The sequence below is a fragment of the Pinus tabuliformis genome, chromosome 8, assembly GCF_031772625.1.
Source record: "Pinus tabuliformis cultivar Carrire ecotype Pingquan chromosome 8, CPIR1, whole genome shotgun sequence".
Lineage (NCBI taxonomy): Eukaryota > Viridiplantae > Streptophyta > Pinopsida > Pinales > Pinaceae > Pinus > Pinus tabuliformis.
Window position 1 is genome coordinate 2,019,516,313 of NC_142294.1, and position 13,531 is coordinate 2,019,529,843.

The 13,531-nt window shown below is 35.8% G+C and overlaps 1 pseudogene; it reads left to right on the forward strand.

The window, feature by feature from the left end:
- The first annotated feature begins 5,479 nt into the window (after positions 1-5,479).
- Positions 5,480-13,531, forward strand: part of LOC149244521 (indole-3-acetic acid-amido synthetase GH3.6-like) — a 78,407-nt pseudogene continuing 70,355 nt past the window's right edge.

Here is a 13,531-nt window from a genome sequence, read left to right on the forward strand (position 1 = left end):
AAGTCTAGGGCTTACTGAACTTTCTTGTCTTCTTATTATTCTTGGAATAAGGTTGGGATTGTCAAATATAGGGGGAGTATTTGGATCATGATTGGCCCTGGTATAGTGAGTTCTCCCTGAAGCTAGATTTAGAGCTTTTTCTAATTATTTTGCTTTTTCATGAATTTTTGAAATAACTTCTAATAACCCTTGAAGATGCTTAAAAACAAAAAATTGAATTTCTCAAAGGTTTATTAAGACTGGGGTTTTGAGTTCCCCATTATGGTCGCCACTATGTTATCACTCAGATTTTTTTCCTTAGAAGTTATTAAAGAAGGAATAGTCCAAGGTAACCACAAACCTAATCTTTTAGACTTGGTTTCTAGCCAACCTAAGTCTAGAGAGGGCTCTCTCTTTATAATTTAACTTTGTTTTGAATAAGATTTTAGGCTAGTTCTTAGCACTTATGATTGTTTTGTTTTGATTGGATGGTGGAATTAAGAAAACAGATGGGCAGAGCAAGTATTCAGGCCATTGGGCTATGGAGTCAATCAAGAGTGGTTGAACTGGATATGATCAATCACTAAGGTAAGAGTTCACAAGGTAGGCTAGCACAAAAAAAGCAAATCTGTAGGTTCAAATGGATGAGGTAGTCCTAACCATGGCAAAGGGTAATGAAGGATCCTTAACTAGGATTAAGATGAAGAAAGGAAGGATGATCAGTAGCAAAGGGAAATTAAGAATCCTTTACTATGGACCAAAGGGGGGGTAAACTATGGAAGTAAGGGATAAATTAAGAATTCCCATACCAAGACAGTTTAGTAGAAAACATAAAAGAAAGCAAACAATTAAAACAGAGAGCATTTAAGCTAATTCTGATAGTATCATTCCTTGTTTGCTTTTAAGATTTTGTAAGACACACATATGAATATTTGTAACATGAAGAGAAAAAAAATATTTAAACATGAAGAGATAATACTTATTTGTTCCAACTATTCACAAGAATCCAGTGAAATGTCCTCAGCTTTATTTCATATTCGGCAAAAATAGTCTAGTCTTCATTACAATAGCTCCTTATCTCAAAATAAAATGTCTACAGAAATCTATTTTAATCCACCCTAATTACTTCAATTTGTGAAGTATTTATACAAAAATTGATACAAAATATCTCATAACCATATGAGAATTATTCTAGGGAAAATAAAATATCTTCAGCACGAAGATAGAGACAGCTGGAGAACTGTTTTCATGTTGTCCCTTTTATTGTGACTGTGTTGGTTGTTGTAATTCGGATTTGGATCTTTCAATTTCTTTGTAGTTATGTGCTGGAATCACTCTCTATCTTCGACCTACTGATACTCTTTACCTGTTCTTCTTTGACTCTATATTACCTGTTTTACTTGACAACCATTTTTTACCATGTAGATTTACTGTCGTAACTTTATAGTAAATCTGTAAGTTTTGTCCACCATTCACTCTCAGGTAATTTCATCCTTATCATTTTCTTGTATATCTCATCAACTTCTATAAACTTATCAAAATTTGGCTTGCTTGTAAATAAGTGCTTGACCTCATGTTCTATGTAAAACAGATTTTCAAGACCATCATATAGTACTTTTCCAGTGGGAAAAGATTTCACCCCTAAAGTACTAGCTTGGTTTCTAGTCATCTTGTTTAATCTTTCAATGTAATCTTCCTGGTTCATCAACTTGTCATGTGTTACCATAGGACTGGGAAGTCCTTTTTCTCTTAATATGCCATACTTTTTCATAAAACTATCAATGCCTGCTTGGATGCTCTGACATCTTTTCTCCAAATTGAGCATCGTGTTCCTCTTGGTAAGAACCTTCTTTATCAATGATGGTGGTTGTTCTATCATCCATTTCTAGTTCATCCAGCTAGTACCTATCTCTGTTGTTCAAAAATGTGATTAATTGATTGGCTTCTTCAGGCTTATCTCCCAATTTTTCCACTGTCTTGTGGATTGCTTCTATGGCTACTTTGACTAATTCAGTTTGCTAAAAAATAACCTGAATAGAAGGCCAAACATCATTGGTGGAATCAATGATGTTGGCCCAAATAATTTCTTTCATGTCTCCCAATGGCTCTTGCAATGTTAATTCCTTTTCAAGGACTTTTATCCTTTCTACCATCCTTTGGTTCTTCTGAGCTTCTTCTTTCTGTTGTATTGTGCAAGTTTACAATTGGTCTCTAAACATGACACTTTTCTCTAAGTTTCTTAAGCTCAGTGACTTGGATACTCATTTCCTCCATGGCCTTAATCAATTCAATAGTTTTTTCTGTTGGTGTCCCTGTGCTTGTTGATGTACCTATGCCTGTTGATGTACCTGTGCCTACTGATGTACCTGTAACTGGCAAAGAAGTAGCTGGTGGAATTGTTGGTGCTAATGTAGCAGCCAAGGTGGAGGGAACTATTGTGGAAACTGTAGGAATTATAGTCTGAGGAGTGGTGACCAACTCACTCTGTTTGGACTATATTAAATTGTCTAATTCTTTTTCAGTCTCCTTCAATTGCTCGTTCAACTTAAGGACTAGGTCCATAAGCTCTTCCTCCTTCTGTGTTTCCAATACTTCAACTATCTGAGGATTATGTAGAGGAGGAATTTTGAGCTGATTCTTCAGTGCAACTATGTTGTCGTTTTTCTTCTTGATAAGCTTCTCTGTAGCTTGCACATCCTTGGGATCATGTCCCAATTCTATGATCAAGTCCTCTAAGGAATTTATTCTAGTGTCTTTGGCCTGTGAAGAGGCCTTCTCCAATTGGATTTGTACTGATATATTATTTAGCGAATTCTGAAGTTCATGGGCTGCAATTGCTTTATTGGTCAAAGTGGAGTAGACCATTTCACCAGTTTTCTTATGTAACTCAATTTGGTTAATAGGATGGATATCCTTTGCCAATACCTCAAAATTTGTCTTAAGATAATCTGCCATTCATTTGGGTTGTTGCGTAGTTGGTTTCAAAAAAATCATCTGCATTTTCCCTTCTTTTATGTCAAAGGCTGACATTAGCCTTGTTTGGTTTGTTGGAGCCATTTTCAAGTAATGTGCATAACTTTGAACTTTTAATCTTTCATTCCTGGCCTTGATTTCTTTATATTTCTCTTTGATATCTTGGCTCTAGCTAGTAGGAGCCCTGAAGGAGGATACTTCCACACTTTGTTGTCTTTCCAACATTTGAACCTATGAGGTGGAATGTTCTTGTGTGCCTCCCGAAGGAGTGGTATGCATGCTTTCTATTCTCTCTGCACCTGTAGTTCTTGTTGTCTCCTCAGTACACTCATGCTCTGACAATGGATTCAGCCTTTGCCTCTTAGCATAGGTTTGGGCAACAGGTTTGCTGGAAGGAGTAGCCTCCTCTCTATCTCTTTTGAGGTTCCTCTTCTCATTTAGAGCAGTCTGCAAAATAGGAGGATTTCTCATGGTTTTTTCTGGCTAAGCAAGTTCCTCTGAAATCTCAGGTTTTTCTGATTCTTCTGGCTGTTCTGAAAGTCCTGGTTGCTCTGATGGCCCTGGTTTCTCCGATGGCCCTTCTTGCTCTGATGGCCTTGGTTTCTCTGATGTTTTCCCACTGTGTCCCTATGATTTCCTCTGAGATTGAGACTCTCCTGGCACCTATACAAATGAATCCTCATCAAGTCTTCTATCTAAATCTATCAATACATTAGAAACAACAACCTTTATGCTATATCAATCTATCAAAGTGTTTTCCACCCATTCAAATTGATTATCATACCGTTTAATTTCAAGGATTCTATGGTGGATGTAAGGAGATAATTTATTCTTCTGTCTCCTATTGCAAATGAAGTTTAAGGGGTCATAATTCCATATAAAACTTTGCTTCAGTCTCAACCTTTGGAGGATTTCATCTACTTCCTTTCCTGCTTCCCTACTATTACATATGAATGGGCTAAGCTGACCCTTTATTTTAAGTTAAGCCTTCTTATTGGCTTTCAAAAAATTCAGCTCATCTGAATTGATCATTTGCATGTATTATTCCAGAGCAAACAATCTTATGGGTAGGTATCTAGGCAGTTTGTAGGGAGCCAACTCATATCCATAGATTCTAATTTTAGTGTGGTTATGGTACAAGTACCAATCCCCCACTTTATATTTCTTAGACAACTATAGGACCCTCCTGATGTCTGCATTGATTCTTGCGGGGGGGGCTTCCTAGTAGCATAGTTGTCACAAGGTACACAAAGAGATCTATGAAATTTGTATAAGAATATTAAGAGTCAAATTGATGGCTTAATGAAGTCCAGAAAATCACTGATCTGGGGTTGCCATTGGTATCAAGATTTTGGAGGGAAATTGGAAATCTATCAGCTTGATAATAAAATAATAAATGATATAGAACTGAGGAATATTTAAACACTCATTAATTTTCGAATCTCATAAATTGATCATGTATTTTATCAGAAATGAACTTAGCATAGTCAAACAGGATGGCTGGTGGCTATCTAGGAGAGTAGATGGACATAAAGGCTGTAATGATTTCATCAACAAACTCACGGGTAGTATAGCCTAGCACTGGATATCATGTCGATGATGTCTCGACCAAGATTGGAAAATACAGTCCATAGGTGAGGGGGAGAGTCTTTTGGGGTGTATTGTTCTTCTCTGATGAAGGTCTGGTATAACTAAGCAAGTCTGATTGAGGTGAGTGTAGGGTATTTGTTCAGCATATCTCCAATAGAAAGAGGAGTCAAGCTTTGGTTTGGCTGTAATTGTAGCATTTCGTTAATGGATTCAACAGTGATGGTAAATAGAACATACTGGTCAGGGGTTCTCACTGCCCTTTGGATGGGATCATAGTTCATGTGGCAGTAATGTACAATCTCTGAAAAGATATGAACTCTAGGGAACCGGTACTTAGGTAAACCTGATTCCCAAAGTCCAATGGAGTCTCCATGGTTCAGGTACTGGTCTTTGTACTTGCAGAATAGTTTCAAAGGGGATTTTTGGGCGGAAGTATCTTTAATTTGGAAATCTTTTTCTGCAAGTGGGAGATGGTCTAAATCCCTATGAGGAGTCATAATGGGCATGACATTCAATGCAATTGGGGCACCCATCCTTGGCTCTTGTGGATTCAAGGACACGGGCAAAGGGTTTCAGTGAAATTGGGAAGAATTGGTCTATTCCAGGGTATTTTAGAGTCACCAGGAAACTTATCTTACTAAATTACTTAGTATTTGAAGAAATTTAGTTCAGGTTTGGTAAGAAAACAGGGTTTCTCAAAGAAATTGGGGTAAATACCTAGTCCCGGCTTTTGAACAGAGTAATGGTGTTTGTGCCCTATTTGTAGGAAGTGCACACAGTTAAAAGGTGGTTGAGAATTTCAGCAGGTTCATTAAGTTGACGGTTGGTAGTAGTTTGACGGTTGCACGTACTTTTGTGCTTTCTTGGAGGTCAGAATGTTCTTTTTTCTCAATAAAATGAAAAAACTATAAGTTTTTGCATTTTACTCATAAAGTCAATGACTTTGGTGGGTACATTGGGAAAAGGACAGTTGGTGCCAATGGGGGATGTGACGTTTTGGCATGTAGAGGAGGTGGTAAGCAGAATCTATCACACCACTTTTTGGGATAAATCAGATTTGGGGAGAGGCCGCCCGATGTGATTCATTGGGCACCACGTATTGGCGGGGTGAATAGTGAAACCACTTACATCGAGCGCGTAAAGGCTGGCCTTTGGAGGTCGCTTGATATGAGTGTCGATCGTTGGATCTAAAGGGGTCAGATCGCACGGTGATCGGGGCAATGATTTGATCGGAGATTTAATGGAGGGGCCCGACGGTGTTTTAATGAGTGAAAGGATTAATTAACTGCAGATTAGGGAGGCTTAATGATGTCAGGGGTGATTTGATTGGCGGGGACAGATTATTAACTAATCATTGATTGATTAATTAATCTCTTTAACTCGGCAGGGGGTCAAGGTTATTAATTTTTCACTAATTAACTTAATTAATCCCTTTAATTAGTTTATTAATAAGGCTTATGTTTCAAACCTCGGGGGTGGGATATTAACATATGGGTTTTAATAAAATATACGGGAAAGGGTTTTTCTTTGGGAGTTAATAAATCTAATTAAAATTAGTTAATATGAAATGAAAGCGGAAAATAGATTTTGCGCTAAGTATAATGTGTCTGAAACTTATTTACATTTTCACATTTAGACATTATAACTTAGGCTTAATGCATATTTGTGGGTTTTTGTGGAAAAAAAAGGGGTTTTCTATGGGGGTAATTACTTTCCCTAGGAAAATGGTGATTTTACCTTAGGAAAATGGGTTTTTTAGATGAAATGAATGAATTATGGAGGGGGTGAATGTTGGTGTGGGGGCTTTAGTACTTAGACCCTATAAGTTATTGGGCTGAGGGTCCGGTCCCTCCAGAAGTTAGAGTAATGCTCTTAGCCCCTTTAACTTAAGGTTTTAGGTACTTTGACTTTGCTTATGGGAAATTAGTAAAATTAAAAGTAAAATAAATGGGGAACTTAATCACTTAACTTTCTGTAACTGCTAAATTATCATCCATACTTTAGCAACTTGATGATGAAAGTAAATGATATGATCTTAGCTAATCATTCATAACAATTCTACAACCATTCAACTACTTACCATCTACTCATCCTACCATTTTTTCTACTCTTTATTAGGGTTCACTTAAGCTGGCAAACCCTTATCAAAACCTTTTTCTTTCCTTTTACAAAAATAATCTATCGAAGTCTATCCTTATTACATCCAAGGGCTCAGATTAAACTGTTGAGCTCCTTTTATTCACTCTACCTAATCTAATTATCTGTCAAGTTTAAACGGTTTGGTCAAATTTTATTCTCTATCTCTAAGCATGAAATTCAAAACATGGAATAACCAAGATTAAACTGTTTGGTTACCATAGATTGTTGCATGAATAACAAGTTTCACACAATCATTATTATGCAAAAAATTAAATAGTAGTGGCATTTGGACTTGCACACTTTCATGGTCTTTTTTTTCTCGGGGTTCATTTTTTCATCTTTTTTAACCTTTTTAAATCTTTTTGTCCGTTGATTTTTCTTTTGGGACGCACCCCCTTTACATTTTTTTAATTTTTTTGATTTTTTGAATATGGAAAACATTTGCAGAGAGAAAAGGTATGTACATATTACAAATTTGTCCTTAGACATTCAAAAATTAGAACACCTATTGGTATAGCAACATAAAAGAAGAAACACCAAATGAATGCTACTCGCAAAGATTACATACGGGAGAGTAATCACATACACATGTGATCATAGCATGTACCAAATCAATTAAAAAAATGCATTAACCAAATAGTTTACACAAAATGAAAAATAAAACTTCCATTAATGTCACAACTAAGGAAGAATACAAGAAAAAGTATTCATGAAAGAACTTGGCTGTTCTGAGAATTTTTAAAAAAAGAAATGGGGCATATAGCTTAAACAAGCACAATAGTTTGGTATTGAAAAAGCAACATTCATAACGATGGTTTCTAATTGCATTACAACGTATCCAAAGTGATTATGTGACAATAAAAGACCAAAATTGGTGAAGAGAAACCAACCCATATTCATTTTTTCCTTGAGAAACTTTCAAGGAAATTATTACAATCCATACCCTTACTCAAACCCAAAAGTTCTCACAATGGAATTTACTTAAGGAAGGTATAGAGTGGAAACTCTATTACATTTTAGGAAACCTCAATTATATTAAAAAAAAATACCAACCCATTCTAATTTCTACATGGAATAAACCCTCAGTTCACTCTAAGACCGAAAACACATGACAGAACCCTCGAAGAGGGGAATATTAGTAAAGAACACCTGTAAGTTGCGGCATGTATGAAAAATGTTACAACGACACATAGAAGAAAGCCTTGAAGCATAATATCTACTTGGAGCAATGTGTTCAAACCCACGGTGTTGTATCTGAAGACAATATTTTTCCCTGAACTTAAGAAAAAAAACTGGAACAGTTTTCACTGCAACCACAAAAATAGAAAGGGATTTAACGTACTACCTTTTGTTAATTTGAGGCAGACTCGAAACCCAATAGTCGCGACCACATGGAAAACATGACCATTGCTTTTAGAGACAATAAAGAACTACAACAGTTAAGAAGAAGTAAGAAACCAATAATTAAGAGTGAATCGTTTACCATGTTGCATCTGCTCCAAGATCAAATCATCCATTTAGCCACGAACTGGGAGGGAACAACAATAGAAAAAGGAAGATCTAGAATTAGTCGTTGTAGGTGACCTATAGACACCGACATCCTTACACATAACCATGGAAGAAACCCTACTATGGGAGTGTGGGTTCGGCAGAGAGGTCCTTCCAGGCGACTAAAGGGAACAAATGGTCGGTTGTGAGAACGATACAACTGGGTAGTTACCCTTACCAACCTATAACCTCTAGGTGTTGTCAGATCATGAGATTCGTAGATCGACGGTGATGAAAGGACCAAATGTCTCCTTGTTTGTGTGATAGAAGGGTCGAGAACCTGGGCAAGCTGGCAAGGCATTAGTGCCTAGCTAGCTTCAACCCTTATCAATATTTAACCAAATGTAATTTTCGATAATTCGGAAGGGAATAGTCAATATATAGTAACCTTCAGTAATATATATATATTAACCAAAGCACTATTATAGATATGAAATGAGGAAATAAAAAAACAACATAAGATAATCATATATATATATATATATTATACAAACATGCTCGTAAAGGCAACCAAGTTAATTAATTGAAGGTAGCCAAGTTTATTTGAAAAAAATCTTATATCAAAAGTCATATTTCATATTGAAAAAAATTATTGGTTAATTAAGTATGAATTAATAATTTATTTTTATTAAAATCAAGATTAATGAAAATATTGATTAATTAAAAGTATGAATTAATAATTGACTGTTGTTATAATAAAAATATATCCTTAATCTTTAAAGAACACAAGGTTTATATAATGATTTTTCAAAACCTTTTAGTTATCTTTTAAAGAGATTCGAACTCGCATCATGATAATCGTTACAAGAAGGAACAATACAATTTAGACACCTATTTTAGAGAACAAACAAAAAACGAAAGTTTTTTACAAGAAAATGATTCCCTCTAGTAACCTTCTCTCTAGTGTTTTACAAGACTATAAATTCCCTGGTAATTGTCAAACTTGGGAGCCTTGTTCAGAACTTGCCATCGCCCGAACTTGTGGTGAAAGTGATTGAATGGATTAAAATTGCAAAGGTATACTTGCAATATTTATACTTGTCGACAAAATCTAGTGCTGAACATTGGTTATAGCGATGGGTTTAGTTGAATGTATGGGTCAATTGTGATAGCGAGAATGTTTTATAAATGTAAGACAAGGATTTTCACATTTTGGTTGACGATATCACCCTTTTCCTGGATTTGGTTTATCTATTGAATTTTCTTCCTCTTGTCTTCTTGGACCATGGCTTTTTCCTTCGGCTTTAGTATATTCATTGATTTTTCTTGAGGTTTTGTTATTGTTTTTGTTGACAAAATGTAGCCACATACTTTTCATGTTGTGTGGTTGAACTTGGCTATAGTGATGGGTTCACTTGGTGATGGGTTAAGGTTGAACTTGGTATAGTGATGGGTTCGAGAAAGGGAATTGTTTTATATATAATTAGTATTTTGACCCTGTGGATAATAGTATTCATTTATTTATGGTTTCCATCTACCTAAATTTCTGGTAGAAAAGTCTGGTTATTACAAATCTTTGGATAATGGTTTCACTATGGTAGAAAAGTCTTGTTGCTACAAATCTTGGAATAACGGTGTCACTATTTCTTTGCCCTGACTCTTTTTACCCTCATTCACTACACTTTCTCACAAGTGACGTCTCTTATGTCATCGTTGGGGTTTTTTTAACCTTCATTCACTACATTTTCTCAACATTTATACATAGGTAGATAGAGCACGAGGACTTTAACCTAACACGTTGGGTACGAAACCATTCACTCTACGATGTTGGCCATGAAATTTAGAATACTAACTTGTTTTATTTGGAGGTAGGTTTTAGAAGATGTGCTTTTGGCTGGTTGTATTTGGCACTTAATTCACTTTATCTTTAGTGAGTTTCATTTTTCTCACTAGTCAAGGTTTTATGCTTTTTTCGGAAAACCAATGATGTACGATTGATTTAAATTTTTATGGGAAAAATTATGTAGGCAAAGTTTCAACATAGACGTAAAACATTGAGTTTTAACCTGTGAAACTATCTTGTAAAGTTCGTAATACCTATGTTTTTGTTTTATTTTATTTTTATCTCAAAATAATTAGAAGGGAACTAAATCATTTTGATTGTTGGTTTTTTAGAAATAGTTTGTTAAAAAAAATGAACATTATAGTGAAGACTATTAGGGTTAAAAAAACTAAGAGAAGTGGTGTTTAGACACCATTGCTTGGGATCCCACTGGTCTTGAAGGAAAAATTATTTGGACTTTTTCCACCCTTAAAGAGACCAAATTAGAAATAAATAACATAAGCAAACCCATGGGTTCTCATAAACCATCAGTGACTTGACTATGTCAAGCTTACTTGAACTACCCTAACAATAGCCCTCTTAAAGTTCACTCGAGGAAATTAATCTGGTCCCAACCATTCACCAACAATCTCGCGCGAGATCTCACAATCCTCCCTCAAGCTAGGACGCCAATACACTTGTCACCTTGGTACCTATCCAAGTGGTCTATTCCAGAACTTGATGACTCCATTCACCACTACACTACATGTATGCCTTATCAAAGTCCCAAGGCCTTACAAAAATCTGTGTCCCGAAGCAACATGTATCCCTAAACAATAAGTCTTATAAGTTCCTAGGACATACACCTGTCCTGGACCAAAACACTTAGGGTGCTCAAACACCACTCGTGTTATCAAACTAGTGGTGTTCTCATCACATATTGGTTCCTTCATTATCCTCAAACCAGTGACTCCATCTTTGTTTTCTGATCCATACGACCACTCTCTTACTACATCTCTAGTTTTGTTGATCCATATCTTGCCTTGGCCTTCCTCACTACTTTTCTTGCTACTCTTTATATTATTTTCGTTATTTACTGTATCAAATCATTGAACTCAAAAACATTGACTAGATTGTTTCATTCAAGCTCCATTCAAGCTTCACGCATGAGCATACTCTAATAAGTAACTCAACAACTCAGCACACAAATCAATTCATCCTCTACAAGTAGCAATGCATTCTCTTAGCAACACACATTCATACAATGTACCACAACACATTGACTCCACCCAAACTGACTTCTAGCACACTCTCATGTTGGCTCTAGCCACTATTAGGTTGGCTCTGGATCTAGCCACTCCATTTTACATTGGTTGCACATGCTCAAACAAAAAGTGCACCACTTTAACACTTGTTGGCTTCTTCCTTACACTTTGCACACTAGGCATTGATTTAATTCTTCCATAGACACTACATTAAAGTGAACATTCTTTGCTTAATAGATTGTAGCAATGACCTTCCTATCCAACAACTTTCATGCTTCATCTTCCATTGTTGGGGGTTTCTTTGCCACTCCTTCAATTAGCAAATATTGATCCTTTAGAATTAGTGTACCCTCCATTTATGATTTTCATGGGATGAAATTGACCCCATTCAACTTCTCCATATCACTTATTGTAATAGTCTACATACTGTCAAGTAGACTTAGTTCACACCATTAACAATAAGAACTTACAACTTTGATACTAGTTGCTAGGATCATGAAACACAGAGAAAAATGGTGATGTTTAAAAATGGTGTCCCAAAAAAAAAATTATTTGGAGTCTTTCCACCGTTAAATAGACTAAATTATATATAAATACCATAGATAAAAACCATAAATTTTTATAAACATAATTACTCTTAATTGGTTCACTCCGAGTCTTCTCTTCCTTTGCACACCTGAAAACGTGAAAATGTTAGTCATCCTGATTCACTTGTCCACTATAGAGTCCTCGACACGGGGACCCCAGAATCCGATAGCTGGGGCCTTGTGTTGTACTGCAAGGGGTACCATCTTCGTGGCTTTCGTATTCATTACATGCAATTCAAGCGATTGAATGTGAATCATCTCTAACCAGCCATCTACCAGGCAGAAGCGAGGGTGAAACACTAGCACATGCGACAAGGGATAAAGCCTACTCATATCTTCTGTTACTTCTTGTAAATTACCAACTTCTTTCACTATTCAACGGTTGACTAAGATAAGGATGAAATTGACTAGTCACTCATTTCCATGAGTTGCTTTCTCTATAAATTCCACTCTTTGTATGTGGGAGATCACAACAGAAATCTATAGCGAATAGATATCTGGAAGTTACTAACGCTGTTGTGTTAAGTTTGTTTAGTGTATGATTTTCCTGTAGAAATCTACTTCCTCTTTTGCAGACAAAGATTTAAGAGACGACACGGTCTCTACTCCTATACTTCTGGGCTCTCCAAAAGATCACCGAGGTCTCCCCAAAAGATCAGCAGCCGCCCTAGTTATCGGTGATACTATTCGGGATTTTGCTAAGACGAGTACACTGCCGGAAGTTGAGATGAATTCTTCTCTGGAAGATCGAAACAATAGAGCTTTGGAATTCATCGAGACCATCACCACATATGCAGACAAAGTGGACTTGGGTTCTCTCCTCAATCTTGTCGAGAAATGCAGACACCGAATACTTGAGAAGATACGGTCTCAATGGATGAAGTGACAAAGTCACTTTCAAGAAGTGTGTGCCAGTAATCATTTATGATGAAAATTACTGTTCCGAATACGAAAAACATTAAATCCTTCTATTAGGAGTGTGTTGCCATCCTGTATATTTCGAAACTTGTAATAGAATAATAGCACTTTGATGAATTGGATTATACAGAATAATACATGGTCAATGTATAGATTTGTATAGATTTTAGAATGTTTTAGATATATAATAGGAGTTGTTTTGCTTATCGCATATTTTGAAATATTTGATAAATCAAATTTGCAACTACTTATTTGACAGAAGATTCCAGAATACTGAAGCTGCTCACTTATTACATCTATAAAATAATCTAAGATATGGACATATGCTCAAGTTTAAATAGATAAAATTAAAGTCAATTTCTAATTTTCAAATTGGAATATCCAGAATATGCTAAAATCTATATAAAAAATGACCCATGTCTTTTATTAGTATCAATGGGTTGCAGAAACTTGGATCTTGACAAATTTGTGTGACACATTCTACACAGCTTGGGAACCTCTGCTGGTGAACAGAAGCTAATGCCCACCATCCACGAGGAATTGGAGAGAAAAGCTCTTCTCTATAGTATTCTCATGCCCGTCATCAATCAGTGAGTCTTTCTCTTTCTTAAATATGTCCAATTTTCATATTCAAATTTGTTGGAAGTTTTCTTATTTTTGAATTTAAATTGGAACATTTTAGGAATATTTTTAAATTCAATGAACGATAACCAAGTGATTTTGATGAAATATTCTTACCATCTTTTACATATTTATAATATTCCTCGAGT